This window comes from Panthera tigris, chromosome A2 (genome assembly GCF_018350195.1).
Source record: "Panthera tigris isolate Pti1 chromosome A2, P.tigris_Pti1_mat1.1, whole genome shotgun sequence".
Classification (NCBI taxonomy): domain Eukaryota; kingdom Metazoa; phylum Chordata; class Mammalia; order Carnivora; family Felidae; genus Panthera; species Panthera tigris.
The window spans coordinates 111250104-111273403 of NC_056661.1; the positions used below are offsets into that span (position 1 = coordinate 111250104).

The window sequence follows — 23300 nt, forward strand, 5'->3', positions numbered from 1 at the left end:
AATTTCCAGTTCATTGATGTTCCTAATCATTATTACGCCTGGCTTATAACACTTGCCCTCCCTAGAGGTATTTGTATTTCACAAGAATTAACACATATCTATCTTTACCTATGGAGATTTTCTGTCTGGTGGGAGGTAGTTTTAAGCAGTGGCCCTCTGCTGTTCTTTATCAATTCCAGGCCATTTTCTACTCTCAAAAAGTACAACAGTGAGTAAAATATATTGGCTCTACAATGTTTAGAAGTCTATAAACAAACACCATCCATTATCCAATTCCTTTCCTTTACAAATAGTTCTATAATTTATGGAACTCAATAGAAATGACATCATTCCCTCAGAAATAAAGTGAGGCTTGTACAATTTGTAACCAAAATGCAGCTTTAGAATCTATGAATGAGAAACAATCATGTTTTATATCTTTTTGTTTTTTATTTACTTATTTTAATTAATCAATTAATTAATTTTCATATTTATTTATTTGTTTTGAGAGAGAGAGAGCACACATGAACAGGAGAGGGGAAGAGGGAGGAGGCAGAGAATCCCAAGCAGGCTCTGCTCTCTCAGCCCAAAGCCAACATGGGGCTTGAACTCAGGAACCATGACATCATGATCTGAGCCAAAATCAAGAGTCAGATGCTGAACCGAATGAGTGACCCAGGTGCCTTGTATTATGTCTTTTTAAAATATGTTTTTTAGGCGTGCCTCAGTGGCTCAATGAGTTGAGCATCTGACTCTGACTCTTGATTTTGGCTCAGCTCATGATCTCAAGGGTGCAGAATGGAGCCCCAAGTGGTGCTCTACACTGAGCATGGAGCCTGCTTAGGATTCTCTCTCTCTCTCTCTCTCTCTCTCTCTGCCTCCCTCTGCCCCTCTCCCCCCGTTCAAGGGTGCTCTCACTCTATAAATAAATAAATTAATAATAAATAAATAAATAAATAAATAAATAATTTTTTGAAGATTACAATTTCCCAATGTGCATTTCCTAGAATAGTGTTTTGTTTCCAAAGTTATCTGTGAGGAGTAGCTATAACAGTCAGAACATGCTGAGGACAATAGTCAAAACTGTAATACAATTTTAAGTTTTACCCTGATTTCTTGGGAAACAATAAGGAAAGCATCTGCTTAGATGAAGAAGATATCATGGTTATATTGTTTTTTGATGCAGAAATAGGAAGTAGGTTGGCATGATTTTTCTACCATTAAATGGCATGAAAAGGAAACACATATATTGGGAGAGAAAATAATCCCTTTGCCCTTACAAGATATAGCATGATGGTCGTACAAATGAGATTATAAACAGGAAGAAGGTATCTGCAACAGCTTTCCATATTGTACTGCTGGGTCCTCTGAATCATTAGAGGAGTTATATGTATGTGTCAGGACATTTCTTGCTCTGGGAAAAGCTTGGTTGACGGGTATTGTCCACTAGGGCCTGGAATATAGAATCAGCACTATTCTTTACAGCCAGAGCTTAAAACAAATGGATGGAATAGAGTATAATGACTAAGAGTACAGACTTTGGAGTAAAGAAAACATGAGCTTTAAATCTGGCTATGCCACAAAGTAGTGGGACTCATAGCAGCTATTTAAATTCTCTGAATCTCAACTTCCCCATCTATAAAATGGGCATACTACTACAAATATCCTCAAACTTATCTTACAGTGCTATTAAAAGGATTGATGAGACAATATTTATGATGTATTTGGTATAATTTTTACGACCCAATAAACCGTAAATAAGTGGAGTTATTAACAAAATTATATAATATTTTTTAGCATCTGATGAGTACAGACTAGTGTCTGAATTCCTGAGAGGAATTATACAAAATATTTCAGATATTGATTGTTTATTTTCCTCATTCACAGAATCTTGCATTATGGCAAAACTGTGTATATTTGCTCATGTTTCCTCCTTCATGGAGGTGGATTGTCCCATATGAAATCAATATTTACTCAGGAATGTGGACACTATTATTCTCTCCAACTTCCAGCCGTGATATGCTGAGCAGCAGTTAACAAGATTTTTAGGCTTATAAGTGGATTACCTTTTAGAAAGTAATTATCAAATGTATTAATTTCTACTCGATACCAATGAAGTCTTCTAAGTGTTGCCAATAATACTTGCCCTGAATGTGATATTTCAAAACAAAATGTCATTTCCAAAGTGGGTCCATGTTCTAAGAGATCAGAGAATAACACAGGATGTTGGTCATCATGAAAGCTTTGTCTGTTTTTAGCTTAGCCTACAATCATTTTACAATTCAGTGTGTTCACAGCCAGATGCATGGAAGTCAACAAAAGAGATCCAGCAGGGTACTATTCTCACAAATGAATTTCAAGTCTGCTTCCATTCATCACTTTCCTGTTTCTATCACTCTTACTACTATTTTCTTAAAACTCGGAGGCACTTTTGATTCCCCTCCCCTTTCTGTATCACTCCTATCAATCCAATTACTGTGAGCCATTAATTCTACATCCACAGTAAATCTCTTATTTCATCCAAGCCCTCAACAGCCCTCCCCTGGATTATCTATGAGCTTTCTAGAGAGGGTCTCTCTCTGCCTTCTGTTTCTCTAATGTCATTTGAAGTTCATCCTAAGCATGATTTTTAATACCTCACTTCTTCATACACTTTTTTTTAATGACTCAACAAATATCTTGGCCTGCCATCAGACTCTAAATGGATGGTTTCAATCTAATTTGCAAACTAGTCTCTGGCTGATATCCTACAGCCAAAGGGACTTAGTAATCATTGCACACACTCAGCTTATCTTTCCCTAAATCCACTTCTCTATTTGCAAAACTTTGTTCTTATTCTTACCTATTCGGCAGAGCCCATCTTAAGTTTTCTGACCAGATGTGATTTCATCTTTTTTTCTGATTTCTCATAATACCAAATGTACATCTTTTTATTTTGACTCTAGTAATTTTTATGTTTATTACCTGTATCACTAGACATGAAGCTTTTTAAGGAAGAGACTATTTTTTCATATTTATAACTACCACCACCCTACTCCCAACCAGAATATTTAGAATGCTCCCTGGTGTATGTATAGTACATACTTATTAAATTGTTGGAATGGAAGAGGAAGGTCTTTGGTCATGGTACTTATCAGTCAATAGGTTCTCAATAATTACTTGTTGTATAAAGTAATACATGCAGTTTTTATTCCCATAATTCATAAAATTGCTCAACGATTATCAATGACACCCTGATTATTTCTTTATTTTGAAATAGTCTCCTAACAGGATTCCACGGGACTCAGCTCTCCCCTATTTTTTAAAAATGGTATTTATTTATTTTTGAGAGTGAGATAGAGAGTGAGCAGCAGACAGGCAGAGAGAGAGGGAGCCAGAATCCCAAGCAGGCTCCACACTGTCAGTGCGGAGCCCTGTGTGGGCCTGAACTCAGGAACCGTGAGATCATCACCTGAACCAAAACCAAGAGTCAAATGCTTAACTAACTGAGCCACTCAGGTGCTCCTATCTCTCTCTTTTTTAAATGTTTATTCATTTTTGAGAGAGAGAGAGAGAGGGCATGAACTTGGGAGGGGGAGAGAGAGAGAGAGAGAGAGAGAGAGATGGAGACAGAGATTCTGAAGTGGGCTCTTCACTGACAGCAGCAAGCCCAGCTGAGAGCTTGAATTCACAAACCCAACTGTGAGAACATGCCCTGAACAGAAGTCAGACACTCGAGTAACTGAGCCACCCAGGCACGCCGGCACTCAACTCTCCTTATTTTCCCATTCTTTTCCATCTATCAGTCCTCAGTCTCTGTTACTGGGTTCCCTTTTCCCTATCTTACTATAAGCTGGTATTCCTGAAGTGTCAGTCTCTTCTCATCTAAACTCTTTGCAGCTTTAACTATTACTTCTCTGCCAACAACTTCTCACATGTATAGATTGAGAACTGGCCTCTATCTGAAACAGTTCCAACTATATTTTTTACAAAGATGCCCTCCCAAAATTTCAAACTACACATTTTTATCTTTCTGTATTCACTTCTACAGTATCAATGATCTTATGTGGTGGTTGAATGCCATTATTTGGTCTTCAGAATTTATTTACCCATCTTCTAGCAATTATACCTCATTTTTCTGCTGAGGAAGGCATCTATCCCTCACTCTCAGTCATGGGTTTCTCACCCCACAAAGCTCTGTAAACCAACTTTAATGAATTAGGATGTTCTGTCCCCTTTGTCATAGTGATTGCTTCAGAAATGACCACAAGATACAAGTAAGGCCAATCAGAGGGAAAAGAATGAATTCTAGAAATTTTATTCCATCATTCAGAGAAACAGACTGTCTTTTCCACTGCCCTATGTATGGTGATGATATGACCTGAGAAATAGTAGGGGCTACACTGTAAAAACTAAGAATGACATCAACCAGGGGTGTCTGTGTGCCTCAGTCAGTTAAGCTTCCAACTCTTAGTTTTGGCTCAAGTCATGATCTGAGGGTCATGAAATCGAGCCCTGTGTCAGGCCACACTGAGCATGGAGTCTGCTTGGGATTCTCTCTCTCCCTCTTTCTCTTCCCCACCCCCACTCATCTCTCTCTCTCTCTCGCTCTCTCTCACTCTTGCTCTCACTCTTTCTTTCAAAAAAAAAAAAAAAAGAATGAATTCAACCAGAAGAATAGACACTAAGATGCGTCATAAAAATACTTTACCCTTCAGAGTGCCCAAATCATTCCCTGAAAATATTGTGGAAATATTCTCTTGAGAATCCTGTCATCATCCCCCTGGAGATATCCTTCTCCAAAATTTCTCACTTCTGGAAATAACACAGCCATCCACTGAGTTCTCATTCTTGACATCTGGGACTCCTTATTGACACCTGTTTCATACCCTCAGGTATGTCAGTGAACCACACAGTATTCGGTTTGTCCTCAGAAATATATCTGCTCTGTTCACTCTCATTGTTTCCACTCTATTCCAAACCTCATCAGTGTAAGAGCAAAAGCTTCCAAATTGTTCTTTCCATCCTTACCTTCATCAAACTCACTCTTCTCTGAACTTGCTATGTCCACATTTTAACTCTTTCAATTTTATCCCATTGCCTTTAAGAAAAAAAATCAAAATCTTGACATGGTCAATAAAGTGTTTCATAATCTGCCTTCTTCTACAGTCTCAGCCTTCACTGATTTCTCTCTTAACTTCTTGGAACTCATCAAATTCCTTCCCCCTCAGGGACTTGACATCTGATATTTCCATAGCCTGAAATAGTCCTATTCTTCTCTGACTGGCTAACTATCATTCCTGAATTAAATATTACCTAAATATTATTGCATAAATATTACTTCCTCATGAAAGCCCCCCCCCCTTAACTTTCTGGACTAAGTTTCCATTTTAAACTCTTATCGCATCCTGACTTTTCCCTTTATAGCGTTATAATTAAATGCTTAGCTGTATATTTATTTGTTTAATGTTTGTATCCCTACCATAGATTGTGTCTTGAAGGCAGGAACATTATCTTCTTGTTCTTTATAGTATCACCAGAATATAATACAGAGTGTATCATAAGTTGATGGATGAATATTTCATGAATAAATGCATCAAAGAGGCACAACTTGTCTAAACTTAATTTGTTTTCTTGCCCTACAAACATGCCTCTGTTTTTGCTTTTCTGAGCTCAGTATACTTTTACTCTCTTTAACCTGGGCAGAAAGTCAGCCTTAATTTCAAATCTCTTCCACTGTCATTTTTCATAGCCTGTTTCTCACCAGATTCTTGTTGAATCTGCCTCCATAAAGTTTCTCACATATGCCCTTTAATATCCATTTGCATTCAAGTTAGCTTTCTTCTGATTCTAAATTTTAACCTGAAAGATGTACATAATCCCCATGGCTCTAATTCTTCACACCGCTGCCTAGGTGATTATTCCTAAAAAACAATGGCTCATGTTACTCCTGTCTTTCAAAACCTTTAAAACATTCTTAGTACCTGTCCATTTTTTTTTAAAGTTTATTTATTTATTTATTTATTTATTTATTTATTTATTTATTTATTTATTTATTTTGAGAGAGACAGAGATAGCATGCCTGGGGGAGGAGCAGAGAGAGAGGGAGAGAGAGAATCCCAAGCAGGCTCTGCACAGTTAAAGCAGAGGCCGACGTGGGGCTTGAACTTAGGAAACCTTGAGACCAAGACCTGAGCTGAGACTGAGTCGGAGACTTAACTGACCAAGCCACACAGACGCCCAGTACCTGTTCATTTCTTTAAAGACATATAGTTCAAAGTCCATAGCATACTACTCAAGTTCCTTACAGTTAGGTCAGACCTACCACTTTACACTCTCTTTTTCTGCACATTGTGTGTTCTGAAACCAATGTTCTCTTTTCCATTCTCAAGCTTTCCATGCATCATGTCTCCGCCAACTTGGAATGCCCTTCTTTCCTCGCTTCCCATCAAGCCCTCCCTACTTTATTTTTCCATACTTGCCACCAAAGTCACATCCTCCATGAAGTCATCTGTCTCCCTTTTTACTTTCCTTTGTGCATCCACAGGATGTTCATACACTACATTCTGTATTTAACTACATTTATTTGGATTTAGGAGGAGGCACTATAATTTAGTGATAGAATGTCTTCTCCAGAGTCAAGTGGCTGAATTTGAATCATGGTTTCATCATTTTCAATTCGTGCAACTTTGAGAAAGTTACTTAAATGACTTGCCACAGCTTTCTCTTTAATTGGATGCATAAGAGAACATACTTCATAGAATTGCTGTAAATAATTAGATAAAATAATTGGTGCAAAGCACTTAGAAGAATTCAAGTGCTCGATATCTGTTATTGTTTGCATACATATGTGTCACCAGCTATAAAGCTCTTGGATCCAAAGCACAGATAATTATCTCTCTCCAAATTCTCAGCAAAGTGCTTCATTTAAACTAAGACCAGTAATTATCTGTCAAATTGATTAATTGCAAAGTTCTAGGGTCCTGTATACCTTAAGGCTTTGTATTACCATAACTGCTTTAATAAGATCCTGTTAAAGGTCCTATTGAAGGAGCAAATATTCAGGAAAGCAAGGAAAAGGGAGGGGAAATTATTAGAATTTTTAAAAGAGAGGAAATTATGTGAAAACATTATCAATAATATTGTAATTGCAACTGTAAACAGGAGAATACACAAAGGAATCTTGTACAAACAAGCTGAAGACTTATGAGAAATGACAGTAGAGTTTGATATGTGTTGTTACCAAAGTGCAGCTTTTGATGGAATTGTTTTCTGTAGTCATGGGCTAAAAGGCTATGACCATGCACTATTGAGAAAAATGTTCTGTACTTTATAACAGAACCCCTAGGCTCCCATTCAGTCTTCCTTTGTCATTTGACTATATTAGACAAGTCAACTGAATTCTCTGGGGCTTGATCTTTAAAAGGAGAGAGTTGGACTGTATGGGATTCACGAGTTCCTCCCTGCACTGATATTCTCTGATCCCTAATCTAAGTGGCCCTGTTTTACCCCACTCATTTTTAGCAGACATTTCTCCAGTATTTATGAGGTATTTCTTGAGTATCTACTATGGCACTATCACAGCTCTCTGACACTGAATATATCATTTATAATAAATGTTATTCTTCATTCATTTTATATAAATGAGGAGACTAATACTAATACCACCTGATTATGGAATTAAAAGAAACAATCCAGTGAAAGTGCTTGCCTTGTTATGGTATGTGGCAGGTGCCAATAAATGTTTATATTCTCCTTCTAATTGGAAAATTTTTTTCTTACACATCAAGATCCAGTATAAATATTGTTTATTTGTGAAGTCTTTTCAATTCTTGCATGTACTCCTAGTCAGAACCTAACAAAATATATTATATTCAAGTCTATTATAACACTGATGCGCTGATAATATTTTATGGTAATTATTCACTACATATCTGTCACTCCCAAAGGCTCTGAACTCCTAGTCAGGTATTACATATTTTTTACCTTTAAAACTTTGGCACTAACATAGGACCTCATAGTTACAAAAAGTTCAACGAAAACTCATTGGCGAATGGATAAATGAATGACTGAATTTCCAGTTAGTAGGAGAGGTGGGGAAAACCTCTCCTCTCTCAAAACACTTTTGGTATTTGCCAAATGATACCTGAAATCCCCTTAATGAAAAGTCAGACAAAGATTTGGATTTCACCATTTAAAAAAGAAAGGCTGAAAGGCTTATGTCGTGGGGGAAGGTAACTTGGGTGTCCATTTTGGGAAATACTGTACCAGAACACTTAGCATACTGTTTCTACCAGCCAACTAAGTCAATTTAGCCTTCTAGTCCACTAATAGCTCAAATAGTCTTAAAGGTTTTCCTCATCTATAGTTCACGTCTTAGGTAAACAAAGCATGAAGATTTTCCTGATGAGCTAATTACTTCTTTTGATAAGAAAAATGTTTCTAGATTAGAGAAATTAGAAAAACAACATAAGGCACAGATTCGAGTCATATACACAACGTCGCATTTTCTGATAGTCACATTAAAAAAGAAAAAGCTGAAAAGTTGAATATATTTTATTCAACTCAATATATTCACGCTGCTATCATTTCTACATGAAGTCAACAATGAAAAGTTTGAAATAGGGGGGTGGGAGGGAGGGGAGGGTGGGTGATGGATATTGAGGAGGGCACATTTTGGGATGAGCACTGGGTGTTGTATGGAAACCAATTTGACAATAAATTTCATATATTAAAAAAAAAAAAGAAAGACAAAAAAAAGTTTGAAATATGTTGCAGTCCTTTTTGCCATACTCAGTCCTTGAAATCCAAATGTGCATTTTATACTTTTAGCACATCTCAACTCAGATCAGCTACATTTAAAGTGTTCAATAGCCATATGTGGCTAATGACTACTCTAGTTGTACAAATCTAGATGACACCTGATTTTAATTACAGTCACAAGCCAAAGAAAAAAGTTCCCCCTACAAATATCACCCAGGAGATACGATGCTTTCCTAAACTAGTTCATTTCAGTTATGTGTGAGCTCTAGAGACAATTTAATTTCTATTGGCCCGGTTTCCCTGATAATTCAATGGGTGATGTCTGCCAAATTTGTATTTTTTAACTTATCAGGTACTTTCCCCTTGATATTTCCTAAACTCCTTAAGTATCCCTCTAAGACTATTTTGAAGGTCTGAAGACCTAAGATGTTTGGTGATACCCCTTGGCTACAGCAAAATCATGAGTTAAAGTTATACCTCTTTCTCCAAAACAAAAACAAAAACAAAAACAAAAACAAAAACAAAACCTGTTCCTTTGAGGAAATCATTTACTTTATAAGTGACTGGGGTATAAATAAGAATACTTATTATCTTTTATAATGATATTTTAACTTATTAACATTGCAGTGGAAAACTCAGCTTATCCTAACACTAGTAAATACACTCTGCTGTATCTATAGCCAAGGATACATTTGTGAAAAAGTGCACCTTTTTTAAATGTGGCCCTTTTAAAGTCATCTATCTTTATAAAATATTTTGATAATTTTTAAGACAGTATTGGATAAAGGCACAATGCATATTTGTTCCTAGCCACTTTAGGCCAATTGTATACTAAATCTGACTCTTAATTTTGATTTCTTTATGTTTGAATTAAGAAGAAAACCCTCAGACAGAAAATATTCAGAATTATATGACTTTGACATTCCCTATCCAAGCTCTTTGAATGTGTATAGATTGATAAATGAACTTTGGAATCTCTTTTTTAGAGGCTTCTTGAAAGCAATTCACTTACTTACCTAAATTGATCACTAGCTCTTGTGGGTTTGGAAAATTTGCTAACCTCTAAAAATTCACTACAATTTCCCTGTTGCTTTGGAAAAGCACCACAGAGAACATGCCATAATTTCTGTAAAAAGCTGTTTTCTTGAAACCCCCAACTGGGGGGAGACCTCTAAAATGTGTTAAAATACTTACATCTTCGTGATAGTTTAGCAATGCCAATAATTTGAGATCATTCCTGTTCAGTTTGAGACGGTAAACAAATAACTGCATTTTCTTTTCGGTTCAGCATTTATCTTAAGGATTACTCAATATTTTGAGGCATCTGTGAAAACTGGGTTAGACTAAGTATTAGATGAACTGCCCTCTTGTCCTGGTTCTATAGTTAGCCAGCAGTGTTAACTCTCAGGGCTTTAGTTTACTTATCTATAAAAGGATGAATTTGGAATAAATTACTTCTATGTCTCTATACAGTTTACGTTGTGTGACTCAATTATAATTCTCAACTGATAGGGAGAGGAAACATTTTAATGGCATTCTCTTCTTTACCCCTATAGCCATGACACACCTCAGATGAGACAGAGAACACAGAAGCCATCAAGGCTCCTCTCACCATTTGCCATTCAGTGTGATAAACTGCATCTTCAGTCATATTCATCTTGCTCTTCTTTTTTTTTAAATACACAAAAATACAATGTATCAACACAAGACCTGCACTTCATCTCTACATTAAATCACCCTTTGTCTACTCAGACTTTCTCTCCCTTTCTGCCTACTCCATTATTTACCTCAGCACACAGAAGTGTTCCAAAATCTCCCTTAAAATCAAAAACCTTCCTTGACTCCAAATCCTTTCACATTAATTGCTCTCTCTCTCTACACAGACCCCTTCACCACCACTACACTTACTATTTCTGTATTCTTGCTTCCCATTATTTCTTTAGCATACTTCACACTGGAGTATGTGTCCTTTACTTCAACTGCTTTTGCTAAGGTCACCAATGACTTCCATGTTACAGGAAGGTCATGATCGTGTAAGATGTAAGAGCATCTTACAAGGAAGCTCTTTCCTTTGGGCTTCTCTAACACCACACTTTCTTGGTTTTCCATACATTTCTCTGGTCACAACTTCTCAGTCTCTCTTTCTTACCTTCATATTAATATCCAGCTTCTGAATTTCAGAGGAACTAAGGGCTTTGTTTTGGGTAATTTCAACCAGTAACATGGCTTTAAATACCTTTAAATGTATTTAATGCATTTGTAGACTGTTCCCACGTTTAGATTTCACCACAGTCCTATGTTCTGAACTCTAGACCCATCTAATAGTCCACAGCATGTCTCTGTCTCACAGGTACCTCTAACAGATCACAAATAAATTCTTGGTCTGTCCACATCCTATGCAATTATATCCTAGACACACACACACACACACACACACACACAGTTTTCCCTTTTCTAATCATTAATTCTCAAAAGAGTAAATGGGATCCTACCAGTTGCTCAGTCCCCAAATCTGAGACTTGTTCTTTTGTTTTTTAATTATTACTATTATTTCTTTTATTTTAGATAGAGAAAGAGAGAGAAAGTGAAAGCAGGGGAGACAGGCAGAGGGAGAGGGAGAGAGACAAAGAGAGAGAAAGAGAGAGATTGGATCTCAGGCAGGCTCAATGCTCAGCATGGAGCCCCACACAGGGCTTGATCTCATGACCCTGGGATCATGACCTGAACTGAAATCAAGAGTCAGACACTCAACCGGCTAAGCCACCCAGGCGCCCCATCATTCTTAATGCTTTATTCAACAATGACATCTAATCAAACACTAAGTCTTGTCAACTCTGTATCTCAAATATCTGTGCTTCCTCCATTTTATTTCAATATTTCACTGTCATCCATGTAACCATAATATCATAAATGTCAGTAGCGTCCTAACTAGACTTGTAACTTCTTAACTTGTCTGACTCAAATATATTTTATAAACTGAAGCCCCAAATGAGCTTCTTTAAATGCAAATATAATCTTGTCACTTTTATGTTTAAAACCTTTCCATTATTTTTAATAGTCTCCTATTATAATTAAGGAAAAATCAAGACATTGCAAATTGTGTATAAAGCCTTAAGTGATTTTTTTCCTTTTTGCCTCTTTACCTCACTGAGTGCATTCTATCTCCTTCTGCTCATTTGCCATAAATCCAGTCACCCTGGCCTTCTTTCAGTTTTTCAAATACATCAAACCTTTCCTATTTGAGGGTCTTTATCCATTCTGTTCCCTCTAGTTGGAACAGTGTTCTTCCCCTGTTTCATCCGGGTAATGCCTCATCATCCTTCAGAAAATACTGCTTCCTTGAGATGTTTTAGATGTTTGTGCATTATTTGTTCATTGTATATATATAATATATATATATATATATATATATATATATATATATATATATATATATATATAAAATATATCTCTATCTATATGTCTGTCTCTATCTATCTATCTATCTATCTATCAGCTTCAGAAGATCAGGAATCATGATTATTGTATTCACTGCTAGATCCTCAGAACCTAACTCAGACTGTAAAATGCTGTAGCTGTAGAATCAATATTTGTTGACAAAATCTTATAGGAAAGAGAACTAAGGAGAATAAGCATCTGGCATAAGAATTGGAATGGGAACCTGACTCTTCTGACTTGTTTTAGCTCTTTCTCCATGCTACATTGTCATTCCTCTTCTTGACTCATCCCAACCCAGTGGGATGAGCTCAGGCCCATTAAATGTCTTTACCATTGATCTCAACATGGAATGGTCCCCATCTCCATATCCCTAACCCCTAGGGGTCCTTGCCCCTGAGCTATGCTATCCCACAACCCAGCTCCCTGGGATTTGTCTGCCTTTATTAGATTTACAAATCTCCTTAATGACCTCTGCTTTCCCCTCTCCCAATTCTTTTGCATTTTTAGCATAATGTTCATCTTTAAAATAAATCACTTTTCCACTTTCCTATTTATATTTCTTTCTTTTCTTAGTCCATGGAAAACCCTGCTAATTATGCAGTGTTATTTTTTCCCTTAAGCTAGAACTAATTTCTTATTTTCCACCCCAAAACAGAGCACTGAAAAAAGCAAAGCACATAGATCCATATACCATGTTTCTTTCACTCCAGAAAATTATGAAATTTTCAATATTTCAAAAATTCAACTGGAAAAGGATAAGTGTACATTTTTCTCAAGAAAGTCATGACCTGTCACAAATATGATCACCTTTACAAAAAATAAAATACCAAAGGAATAAAATGTACAACAGATATGTTGTTGTGCTAAACAGTTCTCCATTAGCATCAGGCCATCTTGGTGGCTTAGCAGGTAGCATGGGGCAAGAGGCAACTACAGTGAAAAAATAAATTGAACCAAAAGCACTCAAGGGAGACATGGAAAGAAAACCCCCACAGTGATAAAAAGGGATGCACAGCAGGCAGTGAGGTAAACCTTTTTCAGAGACTGTAAAGTAACTGAATGAAACCAACAATCACAAGAATGAATTTCAGAAGAAATCATCAAACATAGCACGTAGCTGATTGGCATGTCAAACTTTTCTAGATGAATCCAAGTCCAAAAACCTCAGAAATTCTGACTGCCCCTGGACCCAAATCCCTCAATGTATAGAAAGAATCAGCCTTGATTCTCAGAACACCATTCCCTCACATCTCCCTTTCAGTGTTCATGGAACTCAGTCTTTCTTGTATTTAATGCATTATGCATTGTGTTCTATTCCAATTCTGCTTTGTGATAGTTTTTCTTTTCAAAAAATAATCTGTTGACTATTTTGAGTATGCTGAGTAAATAAGGCTTTTGATGTTAGAGCTGTTTCTTCTCCAAAAGCAGCAAGAAAATTATAAATTTTGGTAGGAGGGACTGAATTTGCAGTACTACACATTTAGGTGTCAATCACCCAAATAATTGTTAGGTATAGTCATTACTCATGTTAATCCTTAAAATGGAACAAAATAAAACTATCTCATATATAGCAGTAACAAAATTGAAAAGTTTATCTTCTGAGTCCAAATTTTTGTTATTTTAGCCATTACAATAAATAAATGAATTTCAAAATTCAAACACATAAAAATTTAAGATAATTATTTCTGGTGGGAAGTACAAGAAGTTGTCATCAATATTGAACACCCAGGTATGGAAACATTGTCAATAACATTCTGTTTATTAAAGCAGCTTAAACTTTTATATATATATATATATATATATATATATACACACACACACACACACATATATATATACATATGTATATGTATACATATATGTATATATATATGTGTGTATGTGTATATATATATATATATTATATAGGGCCTCTCTATGACCTATGTCGTGATGACAATTTAGTAAGTATTTGTATATAGCTTAAGGCAATTTTACATTAATGTGGGCTATCCTAGTTTGCATAATTTTTGTTCATATTTTTATGTTTAAGATTTCTTCATGTCATTTTCGAGTAAGATTAACATAGATGCTGTAATGTATTTGGACAACACTCAAATATAATGTCCATAACTTGATACATGTGGAAAACACAACAAAATTTAAAATGTAGAAGATACATTTGGTGAAGATGAAACAACAACAACAAAAAATACTTCCTTGGCTACGTGCCAGCTTTGAGTCTGTGATTTGTGACCTGTTCTCACAGAATTGAAAATAGCCAGGGACTCCAGGGGACTAGAGGGTAGAAGTTATGTTCTTCCCAAGAATTGTCAACACCATAGAAGAATGTCCACCCAACATGCCTGGCAGTTTCTGAAACCCAGCCAGTTATGGAAATAAGTTGCAGCTCATAGAGGATCACAGCATTGTGAACTTGTACCCAAGTCGGGTTACTAGCAGCCTAAACGCAGCATATAGTGCATATCAGTGACAATTATCAACTTCCTTGTATGAATTTCTTATCTTTTAATCTCCCCTGCATACGCATATGAGCACATGCATGTGTTCACACACACACACACACACACACACACACACACACACACACACATGCATACATTATCTCTTCAGGTGATTTAGATCACTAAATCCTAAATCTGCTAGGTACTCATTCCTTAGGTGAAGAAACTCATCCTGCTGAGATAAATGGTCTAACACAGCAGTTGGAATTCTTAGGCAATGCAGCATATTCGAAATATAAGCTGTCAGTGTTACTATTATTAATGTGACTGTTATTTTTATTAATTCTTCAGAGCAAACAATGTAGGAAAATAGTCAGCAGGAAACAAGTAGAGAAAGAGATAAGAATTCCAACAGCCTAGCCAAAAATAATGATAAACTCAAATACATGATCTCTATTTGGGAGAACACACAAAAATTATCCCAATGTTGACCTAGATAATATTCCTGGGACCCTGGAAAATGAACTCTAAATCACAACTATTAATGTTTGGAATTGGTTATGAAAAGCACATATTTTCTAAGAGAGGGTATATGACCTAAATGTTACCAAGCCTTGAGTCCAAGATCAATTTCATCAATGGCCTTACAAAAAGCTACCCTTCAGAAATGTATAAAAATAAAATTTCTATTAACACAAAAATAGAAACCACGTACAGAAAATTGATTTTCCAGACATACAGCAATAGCATGCAGTCATTGTTGTGGGCTCATCATAGTTATTAAATACTTAACATGTATCAAGCCCTTTATATAAGTATTCATTTTAATTTTTTGAACTCCATAAGATAGGTATTAGTATTGCTATTTTACAGATAACTTAGCTGATAGCTCAGGGAGATAATGTGACTTACTCAAACTTAAGCTAACAAATGTTAGAGCTAGAATGTGAACCCAAGTCTTAATGCCTCCAGATCTATTTTCATTTCTTAATGTAATGCTGATGTTTCCAATTAAATAAGTGAACTCTTATATGTCAGGCAGCTGTAAGAATTATTGAACATCTTACAAATGCACCATCAACAGGAAAGCCACTTGAAGTGGGTTTACGTTTGTGATGGTAGATTTACACTTCCCTCAAGTCTCAAGAGTTCCCTCACATCTTTCTTCTGATACAGGATACATGTCTTGGAATCAAGAGCTGGTGTTTTGCCTTGAAATGAGCACCAATGCCCGGTCCAACTGCTTTGGCCTCATGATCATCAAGTTCTAACCAGCAAAGCTCACCAAATTTAGTTAGGAATCAAGGGCAGATTAGTCTTACCATTCTTTCAGGACCCTTTTAAAGCTGGTCTTATCGTATCTGGATGAGGTACATCTTCACTTGCCAGTTATTATGTGAACATCTCTTTGCTTTAACAAGTCTAGTCTCCTCAATCCTCCACAAACTCTCCATTTTATCGTCCCTTTCATGACTTTACACATGTTAATAGTTCTGCTTAGCACATCTTCTTTTTCTCCTCTGCCCACTGGAAACCTGCCCAATCTCCAAGGCCTGGATAAAGAGCTCCCCCCACAAGGGAGTCAACCCTGATCCCTCACTGATAACTCACATTTTGAACTACGTTTAAATATGGTTTGTATATTCCTGACTTGCTTTCATAATATGTAATGATCATTTGAGATGCATAATTTCAGTTTCCTTTTTAAGGCTAAAGCCTAAGCTCTAAAGGTAAGAACAATTTGGTCTAATATTTCACATTCTTCTGGGAATATGGAAGTTGTGCTTGTTCATCAGTTGACTATGTCAGTCTCTTCTGGGAAACAGGTACAAACAGTGATGGGGACTTGATCTTTATGCCATTCTGCCTGACTCATATATTCAGGGATGGGAGCAAATAATGAGATCAGACCTCAGTGAATGACTTTTTCATGACAATTTCCCATGTTCCACACAATGCAATAGAAAAAGTGCAGATTTTAAAATGAGACTGTCCATCTTTAAATACTAACTCAGCTGATTAAATAAAAGTGGATTCTAGGTCCTTTCCCCTATATAAATTTTATATAATACTACATTCTTCACAACGTTGTTGATATTAGAAATAATAATGTACATAAAAACATCTGGAACACAGTTAACTATTAATAAATCATATCTTGTATTACTTCTACAAGACAAATAGCTCAAGGCACCCTGTCTCCCAAAATGGTCTTCTTAGCCACTAATATTTTCTTTTTTTGTCTTGACCACATAATTTTGTCCAATATTTAATAATAAATCATGAACTAATGGAGCTTAGAATTTCTTCTCAGGAATCTTGATACTGGTGCTAAAAACCATGAGCCCTAATTAATAAGAATCATTGTTGAAATCTAGGTATTTCATTGATGCATCTATTAATACTACAACATGTAATAAATATTGCTTCAAAAGCAAAACCATAAAAACCTCCAAGATACTATGTTTCTTTTTTTAAGTTTATTTATTTTGAGAAAGACAGAGTGCAAGCAAGGGAGGGGCAGAAAGAGGGGGGACAGAGAATCTGAAGCAAGGTCTGCTCTGACAGCGCAGAGGCCGATGCGGGGCTCGAACTCATGAGATCATGACTTGAGCCAAAGTCAGATGCTTAACCTGAGCCACTGAGGTGTCCCAATACTATGTGTCTTTATTAGAAGTATTAATTTGTACTTTTATTTTGACTAACGATAAGAACGTATATAGTTTTATATGTTTTCAAGGACTTTGATTTATGACATAAATAATGGTTCCTACATCCTCACTGTTTGACTTGTCTGACTTAGATAATTGTCTAATTTATCTTATTACTGAATATTTTTATGATAGAATTTTTACCATTCTCTTTACCCCCAAAAGAAAAACAGAGAGAGAGAGAGAGAGGGAGAGAGAGAGAGAGAGAGAGAGAGAGAGAGAGAGAGAGAGAAGCACCTTACTGCTGTTTCCCCATTCAGTTTTAAGCTGAATATTTTACATGACCTGTCTAATGCAGATATTTTGGTACACTTTTGTAGTTGATAATGTACCTTGTGAATTAAATCAAAAGGTAACTAGACACATACCATATATGAAAAAAAACAAAAGGTGAGTCAAACTAAAATTGATCAACGGTGTTGAAGAAATGTTGAGACCCAGTGTAGTACTGGTGTTATCTAGGTCCCAGGCAGTCCTAGGATAGTATAAGGGCAGTTTAAGAAAGAAGCAATTTATGCTCACTGAGCACTTATTCTATGCCAATGTTGGTATTGACGGTAATCCATGAAACTGGTACCGGCATTTCTCTCCTTGACTTCATAAAGAAACAGAAGTTATCCAGTGCCGCAGTTATAGTGAGTAGGATATATGAATCCAACCTGTCATTCAATTTGACTATAGTATATATAGCTTGGATCTGCATTCACAAGAAAATTTGCTTGGTTTTCGATATAACAGAAAAAAGTACTCACACAATTTCTTCTGTCTCCTAGAAATATACTCAATGAAAATATATACTGCCACCCACTTATTCTGGAATTGTCCATTTAGCATGTTGAAATAAACATCTACCTGCAGAGTGACCACCTGGTAATTTTACTAAATTACTAAGACAGTAAAGTCAAATATTATTTAAGACTCTGAGCTTATTTATTTATAGAATGTCATTTGAATGAATAAATATATATATATATATATATATATATATATATATATATATATATATATAGTGTAGTAGTAAAATGAAAATCTGTTTACTTCATAAGTAAATGACCCAACATTACTTGAAATTAAATTTTTGGGGTTTTTCCCCCTCCAGTAGTTGTGTACATACACTTTCACCAAAATGTATTCTAGTTCTTATAGAATTTTAAAGATAAGCATTTCAGGTTGGATGGGTGGGTTATGCCATCAACCAATAAAATTAAATATTATCTGAGGGCTAATATAGAAAGTTAAATCTCTTGGCCACATTTGAAGCATGTATTGGATGATCTGGTTAATAACCATGTCAATACAAGAAAACCAACTTGAACACTTTAGGCAAAATCATCCAAATGAAAGGGTTTGACTTTATTCAAATCATGTTTGTATCAAGGAAACTGTCCACAAAAAGGTGACTGATGCAATTATTATCAATTATCCCCTAATATTCCTATGCCAAAGTCTTCAAGATAGTTATACTCTCGGATCAGGGCCAAAATCCTGAGACATAATTTGTCACAGGCCCTAGATAAAAATTTAAGCACATGTCACTTTATGAGGATGAAATATAGACTAAAGCAAAATACTTCATCAGATAATGACAAAAGTCACCATTTTTCTTCTATTATACCATTATCAATCAATACCAGAAATAGACATTTTATTTATGTTTCATTTGACACATAGTATGGTTCCTTGAATAATAACTACACTTCCTAGTAGTTTGACTTATCCAACTTCTTTAATTGCCAATATCTAATGGCCCTAACCCCAGTAGATAAAAGTGGCACTTGACAATAATCGTATACATCAAATAAGGAAGAGATTCTTTGCCTGGGCTTTACAGAGTCCATGAATGGGCTTCACTACATCCAAAACTTAATCAAAATTGATCTACATGTTCAAACAATACTATTTATATGTGGAGCAATGCCTGTGAGATTACACCCTAAATTTATAATGGTGGCTAATTTTGATGAGTTGAAAGAGAATATCAGCTTTGATTCTTTTTTCAACCCTTTGATATGAGAATATGTATGAATTACTTGTGTAATTAAAATTAATTCCAAAGTTGGTTTTAAATGTATATTTGTAATTTTTATGAAGGTGGGGCAGAGCTTTCATCTCATGCTCAGATATACAAATCTCTTATGTTATATATTTTGAAGCTGGAGAAAATTGATATATTACCTGATTAGAGACACATTAGCTTCAAATTTTGTGCATTTGAAGTAACTTCAAATGTTTCAGATTTATTTCTCCTTATTGTTTTATTTTTCCTTAAATGAATTGGACAGATTTAAAAATTAAAAATAACACTTTGAGGCAGATACCATTTTATATATAGCACCTCCCTTACATTGCTAATGTAGGATTAATTTCAACACAAACTTCCAATTGGCTGAGTTGTTGCAATGGTAAATCAGGAGTCCACATAACAGGTGGCCTTGATTATGCTATAAATTTTACCCACCTAAAGTATCAGATTTACTATCTGGAGAAAGTTATAATATACAAGTCAAGTATTGTCCAGAAAAATAAGCAAAGTCATTCAAACTTTTAATTATTTTAAGGTAAAAATTTTTTTGAATATTTAAAAGACTGTGGGCTAAACAAGGCTTAGAAAAGTTTCTTTTAATACTTTTGATTTATAGAATGAGTATTAGATATAGATGGATGGAATTTAGCATGCTATATCTCAAATACAACTTAGCACTAGATGTTGTTCTGGACACAACCATCTGAATCTCTACATTTTCAAGTGCCAACCTAGCGCAGCAAAATAAAATTCTCTTGGAACCATGAATCTGTGTAGTACTAAATACAGTCCATTTCCATTACAGATTCATTATTGATGGGGAAATATAACTATCATACAGCAACTTGGAAACATAGCCCTGTCTATTGAACTCTGTCAATAAATTTTACACGTCAATTATATTTCACATGACTGTCTTTTCCAAAGCAGTTTACTCAAGAGTTCATTCATAGTTATCTAGCAGTAATGTCTTCTTTCAACAAGGTTACTATATCAGCTATAACAGATGAACAAGAAGAAGCAAAAATCCTATAAGGGATTTATAACTTTCTTTCTGTATGAAATTATAGTGAAATAATTTTTTTTCCTGCTTATTGGCCACATCTTTAAACCGATGACAGGAACCTGATCACCCTTTGCTTCATTATAAAACAGTGACTAGAAATATAAGCATCCATCCCCTGGGTTTCTAAGACTTCTATTTTACTATTTAATTTTTAAATCACATTTTGAAAAATTTGCATATTTGGGTTCAAAGATCAAAATAGTTGCCTGAATTCTTAGTGTACTTGACTAGATAAAAAGCTTATGTCAGAGTCCATATATAAAAAAATAATTCCTTCACAGTACAGTTTTATTTCTATTGATTTCTAAAATTTAATTCAGACATCTTGTAATAATGACAATAATGTATTGAAAAAAACTTCATGGCACCAATCAAAGCACACTCTGATTATAGACTGTGGTTATTGTGACAGGTTAATTATTGTAAAATCCCAGCTAGTGTTTATAACTAACACATAGTTTTAATTCATAAAATACCAAAGAGATTAATAATTTTTTTAATCTAGTTTTTCTCTGCTTCTCCTTGAATCTCTTTGGGAAGTATGAATTGGTATTATTATTATTATTATTATTATTATTATTATTAAAAATATGAGGCAATAAGTCTATTGCCTTAGACTGGCACACAGCCTCGCATGGTCTGGCCCCAACCACTCTTTCCATCCTTATCTTCATTTCACACATAAGCCCCAGAAAAATAGAAGAGCCTATTCTTTCTGGAACATAACACATCCCACCCCAGTTTGTGCCTTCGTCCATGCTGTCTGAAAGGCTTTCCTTTCTTATGCCCTTCTGCCAGTTTGTGCACCCAGTATTAGTGGCTTGCATTTATTCAGTGCTCACTACACACCATATATTTACTAAGAGCATTATTTCATTTATGCCTTTTAACAGCCCTGTTTTACAGAATATGAGAACTGTGGATGTTAACTCGATAATAAATGACAAATCCGCACCCAGGCAGACTTTGGAGTCCACTCTGTGATGCATTACTTAACACTGTGATACATAAATTACAAGTCCCAATAAGCTTCCAAGATCAAGAGAAAAGTAATTGTTATCCCATGGATATTTCACTGACCACCGCATACTCTCACCCTTATATCTGCCCCTATATCTCTCTGAGGTCAAACTTTAATTTCTCACCATTGATAAAGTTAGTGATATACTCATCTTGTCTGCTTTACTAGTTATTCTGACTTATCTTAATAATCTTTGTATTAAATAGTAAAATGCACATGGTTAGCCCTCTATAAATACTGGTTATATGAATTCATCATTGACAGAAATAAGAGATAATTGAGATTATATCACAAATGACCTCTGAAAAACAATTTAAAAAATCAATTTAGGAAGTCTATAATTTAATAAATAATGATCAAAACTGAGTATTTCTTCAAAGATTTGATTTTTTAACTTGAGTTTATAAAAGTGATCCCAAAAGGGACTTATTGGGGCATTCCTGTTTCAATCCATTCATTCAATCACATGTATTTTTTAAAAATTTTATTGAATCAGACAACAGAATTTAGAACTGTTGTTTGAGCACCCTAGGTGAATTTTGGTTACTCTAAAGAGCCAGTTAAAGATGGAAATAATTCTTTGTGATGACTATATGTATATTATATATAAATAATTATTTTATTTGCTTTTTACTGGGCAAATTCAAAACTTTCATTTTTAGTAACAAATACATATGTTGGCTCATTTAGATAATGGTACATTGTCTGGGAAGAGAAAAAAATAATCTATTTTCCTTATGTGATGCCAACAAAAGTAACCATTCTTTTAATTCTTAAAGATAAAGTGGATGCTTTAATTCTACTTAGAGACAACCTATGTTTATTCATCCAATTTCTCAAAATTAAGAGGGGAAGTGATTTGAAGAGTATTTGAGGATTCTCCTTCATAAGTCATCAAAAGGTCACATTTTGCCCCATTTGTTTTAAATGTTGATATTATATTCAATTTTGATAGTTGTCTGATAGAAGTTTTAAAGTCTGACTAATTCTGTTTAAATAGTGATAACTACAACTCTCAAAATAATCACTATTACATATAAGATGTAAAGTTCTCAAATTTAAGATTTGCCTTTTAGCCTTTCATACTTAAGTTTAAAATGTATATGGATAAAATTTACATAATAAAGAAAAAAGTAATTATTTGGAGATGATAGTAAGTTACTGAATTCAGAACAAGGATTTTTGGAAACATTCAGTGGTAGAATTGAGTACCATTTTTACTTTTCCTTTTAACTTCTGCAGTTTAAAAACATTTGCTTCACTTTGAAAAATTAAAAAATAAAAACTAATTTTCCACAGCACAATTGTACTGGTTTTAGGAATGCTGGAAGGTCTCTCAAATCTAAATTACTTTGAAATGATTTTTCTTAAACAAATAGTCTTTTTTCTTCTTCATTGACTTAAAACAAAAATACTCAAGCCATGATTGTTAATTACACCTACTGATCATCAGTGACAGAACAACATCCTATTAAATTATCTTGAAAACTGGAATCAAGCTAGAAACCAAGAAGGATATAGCGTCTATATACTCAAAGGAGAAGAAAAAAAATGATTTTTCACAATCAGGGCCACACTAGGAATAGTGCTGAGTTATTTTATTGGTCTTTGGTGGAAGGGAAGACTCTCTAAAGCTTTCCTGGAGATTCCACCCACAGTAAACAAGAAGGTCATTGGGTCTGACATCTGACCTAGAGGAAATTATGACATTCTCTCTGAGCATTAGGTACTCTTTAAGCCGAGTTATTCTCCAATTAGAATGTAGTTACATATCCTACCATTTATTGTTTAACTTATTGCCTGGAACTTACAGAAGAGTTTTTAGATGTGAAGTATCAGAAAGCTAGCAAAGAAAAATTAAGAGCAGTGTTTTCTG

At 35.0% G+C, this 23300-nt stretch overlaps 1 protein-coding gene across 4 annotated transcripts in view; it reads right to left on the reverse strand.

Moving 5' to 3' along the window:
• TMEM196 (transmembrane protein 196) overlaps nucleotides 1-23300 on the reverse strand; it is a 142315-nt gene that overhangs the window by 25685 nt on the left and 93330 nt on the right. The window lies entirely within an intron of this gene.